Below are 8,892 nucleotides of genomic sequence, written 5' to 3' on the forward strand. Positions count from 1 at the left end.
AACCTAAGAATTGCTTAGCCAGTTCGCTTTAAAGACCCTGTAGTTACTGAATAATAAGCTTAGTATGTAATAATCCTGGGATTTTAAGGGGTTACAGGACCATTTCAGTGACTTTTTCTAGTCATTTTTCTGTGTTATCCCTTCTGTAACGCGGTAGTGTGTTTGTATGTGTGTTACATGTTTTTAGCTCTTTTTGGGGACCCAGGATGATGGACGACTTGGACATTTTGACATTTTTTAGGACATTTATCAGATCCACATGTAGAACAAAGCCTGTTTACAAAGCATGTAACTTCTGTTTTAAAAAATGAACAATGAAAAAGATATTGTTGTAATTCAGGCTGCATATACTTAGAAGTCTCCTGGTCTGGAGCAAAGCAAAATATGATAAATAGTTGCATTTGATAGTTGAATTTTAAAGATAAATAGTTGTCTTGTTCAGCATTCACACTGGCATATTTGACATTGAACCAAAAGATGTAAACTAAAGTCAAATGGACACAGAAGTCACAACTGATTGGGCAGATTTTATGATGTACATTTGGGATCACATCTATCAAACTTTCTGAACTGCCTAATATTCTGTCTTAACTGACTGCATGGGTTTTACGTTCATCTTGTTTTATGTATGTCTTATGAAATTTTAGATCAATAAGCTATAAGAGGCCGCGCATTACAGTGGTTTTCCCATGACGCAAACCTGAATCTAATCACTGTAAAAGAAATGGTCTGGAGTGTCTTACCGCAAAAAACTTGGTGCATTAATATTTAATATGACTGCTGTGAGCGGTGATATCTGTCTGTGTGGAGTATCAGCACTGAACTTACTCAGCCTCATTTTAAAAACCGAAAACTATCTGTTATACAATCAACAATTTAGAGCTCATGTAGAGATAATAAACACATGCATGTGACAAACAGCATCAGATGTCTGTTGATCATCAGAGATCTGTTGCAGGTACCAGCTCATTCTATGTTTTGTCGAAAACGCATCAGAGCTTATTTGGTGCACACCAGTGTTCACACTTGTTCTAACAAGACTTACTAATAATTGAACCAGTGTGCATCTCTAAAACAGTAGAAGCAACAAGATTTTATTCCAAGTAATTTTGGAGTCTGTTTATTAAGTATGTTTACATAGTATAAGGGCAGCTGGTGTTATTAAACAAAAAAAAAAAAATAGATCTATGAGGTTTTGATATGATGAGAGCCTGCTTTCGTCCCAGAGGTTAAAGGAGAATTCCTCTGAATTTTCAAAATTTCTGCATAATTAAATGGTTAAGATGTAAACAAAGTAATTCACAGTGGAGGTGATGGGAACCAGACGTCTATCTCTAAAAGCTCCCTCACCGAAAGTTATAAACGTGTTGCTTGGTGCCTGAGACATTGCTTTTTTGCCTAAAACATGAATCATTTTAAATATATTCATGGCGGAGGGGTAAATGCAGGGAGTTTTAGGGCAAAAGAGTCCCCCCAAGAATCTTACAACCATCAACATTCCATATAAAAACTCAGAAGATGTGTAGGTTCACTGGTGGTTTTGGATAGTAAATAAAATGGCAATGTTTATGTTGTAGACATTGTGACCCCTGGGGTCCTATCACCACCATTGCAAAGAAAATCAGAGTCAGCAAGTTTCTCAAGAACGAACCATTTCACATCAAACCACTCTGAATGTCGTTGTTTACATCTCAATCACTGAATTATACTGAACTTTTTTTTTTAAATTGTGCAATTCCTCTTTAAGGTCAGGGTTGGATTAGGTTCGGCACAGCGATAGTACAAAGGGCTGTGGAAATACCCCACAAAGACAGGAAAACAAATATGTGTGTGCACATGCATACATGTGAACAATGCCACTAGTTGCTTGGAGAGTGTGCCGAGTGATGCCTTGCCAAAGAGGGAGAGGGCAGTTCCTTTAGAAAGTTGGGGGGGGGAGGGGGTAGGAGGGGGTGATTTGTACAGCTTGCCAGATGGCACACACAATATGTGTATGTGTGTGTGGTGGGAGGAAGCACTCAGCCTGTAAACATCCCCCCCCATCTTTTACCATATTTTATGGTTACTTACCTCTCCTCTGTTCTCGCTTCTCTCCCCTGTGTCTTGCCATCATCATAAACACAAGAGCTCATAAGAAGAGATGGAGAGAGAGAGAGAGAGAGAGAGAGAGAGAGAGAGAGTGAGTGAAGGGCAGAGGCAGGTGGAGGAGGGGTAGTGTGAATGTGGAAATTCCTTCGCCTTTCTTTCAGCAACCTGCAGCTGGTGGAATGAAAGCTCTTCATTCTTTCATTTCTCTCTCTCATCCCTTCATCCAACCTTCTTTGTTACATTCTACTGAAACTGTAGAAGCATTCATCTCATCATGTCAGCTGTGAATAGAACTATGAAGTGTGGAGCTGGAGCTGCAGTTTCCAGCTTCCTTCTGCTCAAGGCTGAAGAAGTTTTAAATATCAGGTCTGTGTGTGTGTACATGCTGTGGGGGGTGTGTCCACTGAAACCTGCCCATTGGGCCACCGTCCATACAAACACACAACAGATAATGCCTTAACCTAAACCCACAGGTTTGTATTCCTGTCTTTGTGGGGTATTAACCCTGATTTCTGTATTGCTGCATATAAATACCTATGAATAATAAATACTTACACTTCAGAAAGGACATCTAATTTACAAAAAAATATTATTTAAAGAAGCATCTATTGAAATGCTCTATAGACAACCAAAGATGAGTGCTTGTATTTATTGAACTGAATACACTATCCTTAAGCCTAGGAACCAAAAGAATATCTTTGGGCTCTTTTACTTAATTTAAGTTTAATTTAAAAAAGAAAGAAAGAAACAAAAAAAACAAAAAAAAAACAACAACAAAAAGGCTTTCTTCATAGGTACCAAAGAAATGTCTACACAACACTAGCATTTTTATATTTTCCTTCATCCTGTGGATTTCTAGTTCTTACAGAGCATTAAATACATGGAGACACACAAACACACACACACACACACACACCGCTTTGTCCCTGAAAAGGTCACAGGAGTGTGAAGCTAAAGCGGCAAACCCTGCAGCTCAAAAACTGTCAATAACATGCCCTCCCACATAAGAGAGAGAAAAAGAGAAAGAGAAAGAGCAAGATGAGGATGGATGATGATGTATCTGCAAAAGTTTGAGTACTCCTGGTGAAATGTTTAGTTGATTTTCTAGGTGAAAGCAAGTTAACACACCATCTATAGAGAGCGATCCTAAATAAGGCATTTGTTCTGCAAATTTTAATGCATAATTTATATTTATTTGCTGACTTTAACATATTGGATAAAAACAGCAAACCATGAGGAAATCAACAAAACGTAATTTGATTAAGGCTGTTCAAACTTTTGCATACAATGTCTTGCCAAGCCAAAGAGTGCAAGAAAGAATGAGAGAGGAAATGTTTTCTTTTGCCTTGTAAACCTATAAACAGCATGAACTGTAAAAAAGGGGTGAAGGGTTCATCTGTGTGAGTGACCATGACCACGGCAGACTGTACAGTACACTTTTAATAATATGCTTCCATGAATGAGAGAGATAGAGTGAGAGATGAGAATGGATTGGTGTGTGTGGTCAGAGAGAGTGCAGTGAGAGAGAGCGCTCACCTAAATCACTGTATGATGTATGAACAATGCCACACATTTCCATTCAGTCAAACAGAACACAGTCAGTATATAAGAACTGTTTAACCGCCACACGAAATGCAACTACAGTGAACGTCAGCATATTTTCAGTCTGTTAGTGAATCAAACCTCTTGGTTTGTTGTTTTCTGTTTCTTCTTCCTGCGTAGCTAATTTTTTCCATTCTGAGGCCACAGTAAAGAAAGTGCAAACATGAAAAAAATGATGAAGATTTCACTGAAAGCTCTCAGAAAGCTGATGTTTCAGAACGTGTGGAAGAAAGAGCCAAGAAACACGAAACATGAAACATGATGTTGCCACAGAACTGTCACTATAGCAACAGGCCTCAGCCTCATTTCCATGTGCAATAATCAGTCCCAAAGCAAGGTACCACTGTTTCTGTAGAGTAAGTGTGCACGGCTATCAGCTGCTGCAGGAGATTTCAGATAACACGTATGCATGTTCTCGTAAACAGCAACTCGGCTTACTGGAGAGAGAGAGAGAGAGAGAGAGAGAGAGAGAGAGAGAGAGAGAGAGAGAGAGAGAGAGAGAGAGAGGTTTTTTTGCACTGTAAAAACCTTTTAGTCAGCATGAACCATGAAAAAGAAAAGATGTGAAAGAACATGAGTGAGTCTGTGTGTATATATATATGTGTGTGTGTCTGTTCAGGAGCGAAAAATACTTCAGCAAGTTTACTTTGTGAAAATACTTCAGTAATTTGTGTGTGACAGAAGTACTGGGGGACCTGTGTTAGAGTAGACCTCCATTATCACAGCCTCAAATGGCCATATACCTCCAAAACTGCAACAAAACTGTATGGTACACTGTAGGTTGACTCCAATGTTAAAACAACAAACAGTTGCCATGTCATTCTAAAACAACAAAGTAAGAAGGAAACAGTAAAGAAAGAACCTGTTCAGCTCCTGCTTGTATGCTTCCTCAGGGTGAAGCTGAGCTGTGAAATGCAGATGTTTCATTAGGTTTGAGGAGGCATGTTTAACAGCTGATAATAATGCCGTTTTCGTTCAGTTGAAAACGAAAGAAGATTAGTAGTATGTTCCTCATCTGTGCTGGTAATGTTCTCATCTTTCTCCTTTGAACTTGATGTTTCTGGAAACATCAGCACTGAAGTGTTTTTGTGCTGATTGGCTTTCAGAACCAAAGCGTTTGCATTTACTGGGCTTTTGTCTAATTGGTTTATGAGCTGAAGTGCACCTTTATTTTTACTCTGTAACATTATTAAGAATTGTAATAGCAAAGTAAAAGTACTTTGTTTGAAATGAACTCAAGTAAAAGTTAAAGTACTATGATTTAATCCTTGTGTGGTGTTGATGTGTTTGTTACTCAGCGGTCTGGTGGACCCACCACATTATTGTTTTTTTTTAAATCAATACAGCCAGAACAATTTATGCAAAAATACCAGGTGTTTAAAATATCACAAGTGGCCAGCGTCGGGTTCTCCTTTAGCAGCTGTAGCCAGTCAGCAGCCTGTCCATGGTCCACAAACACACACACACACACACACACACACACACACACACACACACACACCACCATCTCTGCAAATGTATCAGTGCCATTCAGGCCTGAACAGGTTCAGGCTTTAGTTTCATATCTGCAGGCCTCTGTAGTACAGTAAGTGTTGAAAATGATTCAAGGTTATGTAGTATTGTTTTGACAACCATCCCACAACTCCTAAATTAGCCTCTATAATTTCAAAAAGTGGGAGGTACAGGTCACCCCTGCCCTATCCCCCCAGCAGTGCCTGAAGGCATGTAGCCATCCAGCCTGACCAGACAGAAACACTGCCAGTGGCATTTGAAGAGTGCCCCTCTCTCTTTCTCTCTGTCACTCTCTCCGTCTGTCTGTCTTTCTCTCTCCCAGCAGCTGTGGTCTTCACTATCTGGGCCACAGAAATAGTTTCCTCCACACAGTCTCCTATCAGCCATGCTGCAGCCCTCCGCTCAGCCTTATACGGCCTGACCTGGAATGCAGCTTCCTATTCAAACAGACTCTTTTGGGCTGCAGCCCAGCTTGAGTGAGTGTGTATGTGCACTTAGGTTTAAACTCTATAGAATACACATATAACTCTAATAAATACTGACCATTATATACAGTTTCCTGGTAATATCTTAAGATATAAAAATAATAAATAAAATAGATTAAATAACAAGATTGATATAATAATACTAGTTGAACCAGTTGCATGCTAAAGTCTATGGCACCTAAGCAATTGTTTTTTTTATTGTTTTTTTTAAATCAATACAGCCAGAACAATTTATGCAAAAATACCAGATGTTTAAAATATCACAAGTGGCCAGCGTCGGGTTCTCCTTTAGCAGCTGTAGCCAGTCAGCAGTTAACATTAACAAACACAAAATTACTACTTATTGTAATAAAGTTATGTGTATTTATTCTAAAATAGGTGTTCTTTGAGCAAATAAATACTTACTGTCCAGAGAAACAGCTTTTTAAATTTTATTTTCTCAGATTTTTGCAAAGTACTGTGTATATATAGTCCTGAACTAAATCAAATGTAAATTTAAATATTTAGAAGCTACTACAATCAGTGTAAAAGCTTGTGAGTATGGTGCAACCCGTTTTGATTGGTAAAGCATATCTTATTTAAAAAGCTATGTTATAATTAGCCTGCAGTTGACCTTAAGTAGAGCTGGTACAGCTGGTTATTGCAGTTTAAAAAAATTTCCAAAGCTTAGCCTAAAGGAGAGAAGCTCCAGGACACTGGGAGAAGCTTCTGGAGTGGGACAGAAACAGCAGGGTTGCAGTGTGAGATTGGTGGGGGGGTTAGGACAGGATGTGTGTGGCACATTTATACGTGTAGGTTGTAAAACTGACATTTGGGGTAAAATGTTTTATAATGACAGAGTAGGTACTCAGCACATCAGTACATGGACATAATCAAAACACGGTGGGTAAAACTGTCTGTTTACCCCTGGAAAACAAAACAGCTGAACACACAGCCTACGCCTTCGCTGCACAGAGAAGATTAGATACACAGCATGTGTGTTTGTATGTGGGTGTCTATGTTGGTGGGATTTTGAAGAGCTGGAAAGAAGCTCAGACTTAGAAATACACATACATACACACTGTATGGCAATATGCTATATGTATGTGGACACCTGATCATCATTCCTACATGAGCTTGTTGGATATCCCATTCCAAAACCATGGGCATTAATATGCAGTTGGCCCCTGTTATGTGGGTATAACAGCCTCCACTCTTCTGGGGAGGCTTTAGACAAGATTTTAGAGTGTGTCTGAGGGAATTTGTGCCATTTCCATTCAGTCAAAAGAGCATTTGTGAAGTCAGACACTGATGTTGGACGAGAGAGCCTGGCTCACAGTTGACGTCCCAATTCATCCCAAAGGTAGTGGGGTTGAGGTCAGGGCTCTTTGCAGGCCACTGGAGTACCTCCATGCCAAACTCATCAAACCATGTCTTTGTGAGTTTGCATGATCTACCACTTTGTGGCTGAGCTGTTGTTGCTCCAAGATGCTTCCATTTCACAATAATTGCACTTACAGTTGACTGGGGCAGATCTAGCAGGACAGAAACTTCACAAACTGACTTGTGGCAGAAGTGGCATCCTATGGCAGTGCCATGTTTAAAGTCATTGAGCTCTTCAGTATGACCCATTCTACTGCCAGTGTTTGTCTATGGAGATTGTGCTTGATTTTACACACCTGTTAGCAATAGGTGTGGCTAAAACACCTGAACTCAGTCATTAGGAGAGTGGCCACATACTTTTGGCCATATATTTATATATACTCATATATAATTATCACATGATCATTTTCATTTGATCCAATCTAAGTTTATTTTATTTTGAAATGTATTATTTTAATGCATCTGTTCAATTCATTATTTACATAGTAATAAAACATCTGAGTCCATGACAAAGAGAACAGGAGAGATACACGGAGAGAAGGAGAGAGAGACAAAGAGATATACACAGAGAAAGAGAGAGACAGAGACAAAGAGAGAGAGTTACAGAGAGAGGAAGAGAGGGAGAGAAGGACACAAAGATATTCTGCTTGTTCTTCTCTGAGCTCTCCACATGAACGCTCTCCTTTCCTTTTACTTTCACTCTGCCGTGCTCAGGGCTCTCAGGGGAATTCTGCACTGTGCTCAATTCTTATTGGCACTTTAGGAAACTCCCTACATTCCTCACAGAGAGGTGTCACGGCTGATGAAACAGTGCGACGATGAGCTGAAATCAGGCCTGCCGCTTTAACTCATTTTACTGGAACACTGGACAAACTTTACTCACATAAAGCCGTGTGTACTTGTTTAAGGCCCAAAGGAAATTGTTTATGTTTACTTTTCAAATGGCCAGGACCTACCAGCAGGCCCAAAGTTTTATTACACACATCTATAACCTAAGAACAACTTAGCCAGTTTGCACTGATGTCCCTGTAGTTACTGAAGAATAAGACTGTAACATGTAGTATGTAACACATAGTATGTAATAAGCTGGGGATTTTAAGAGGTTAACAGAGGATTCTAAATGGGTATACTATAAACAGGGTATACCTGACCATCATACCTATATGAGCTTGTTGGACATCCCAGTCCAAAATCATGGGCATTTATTCACACCACTCCAGTCAACGCTTGGCATTGTGCATAGTGATCTTGTGTGTAGGCTTGTGTGTAGCAGCTTGGCCATAGAAACTTATTTCAGAAAGATCCCGACTCACAGTTCCTGTGCTGATGTTGCTTTCAGAGGCAGTTTGGCAGTGAGTAATGCAACAGAGGATGGACAATATTTACATGTTAATCAGCATTCAGTGGCCCCTCTCTTTGTGGCTGAGCTTTTGCTGCTCCTAGAAGCCTACATTTCATAATAATAGCACTTATAGTTGACTAGGGCAGATCTAGCAGGGCGCAAATTTCAAAAATTGACTTGTGGCAAAGGAGGCATCCTATGACAGTGCCACATTTAATGTCACTGAGCTGTTCAGTACACCGTATTCTACTGACAATGTTTGTCTATGGAGATTGCACTGCATGGCTATGTATGTATATATATTTATATAGTATTAATATAGTGATCTATTAGGTAGGTTTGTATATATACATACCTATCTCATATATGTATAGTGATTTATAAGGTAGGTGGAGTTCATAGAGTGACCAATGAGTGGATGTACAAGATGGGTGTTTCTAGTAAACAAGACTATTTGACTGCTTTTACTCTAACGCTGTGGCCCTGCACAAAGCATGAATA

This window comes from Colossoma macropomum, unplaced genomic scaffold (assembly GCF_904425465.1).
Source record: "Colossoma macropomum unplaced genomic scaffold, Colossoma_macropomum, whole genome shotgun sequence".
Lineage (NCBI taxonomy): Eukaryota > Metazoa > Chordata > Actinopteri > Characiformes > Serrasalmidae > Colossoma > Colossoma macropomum.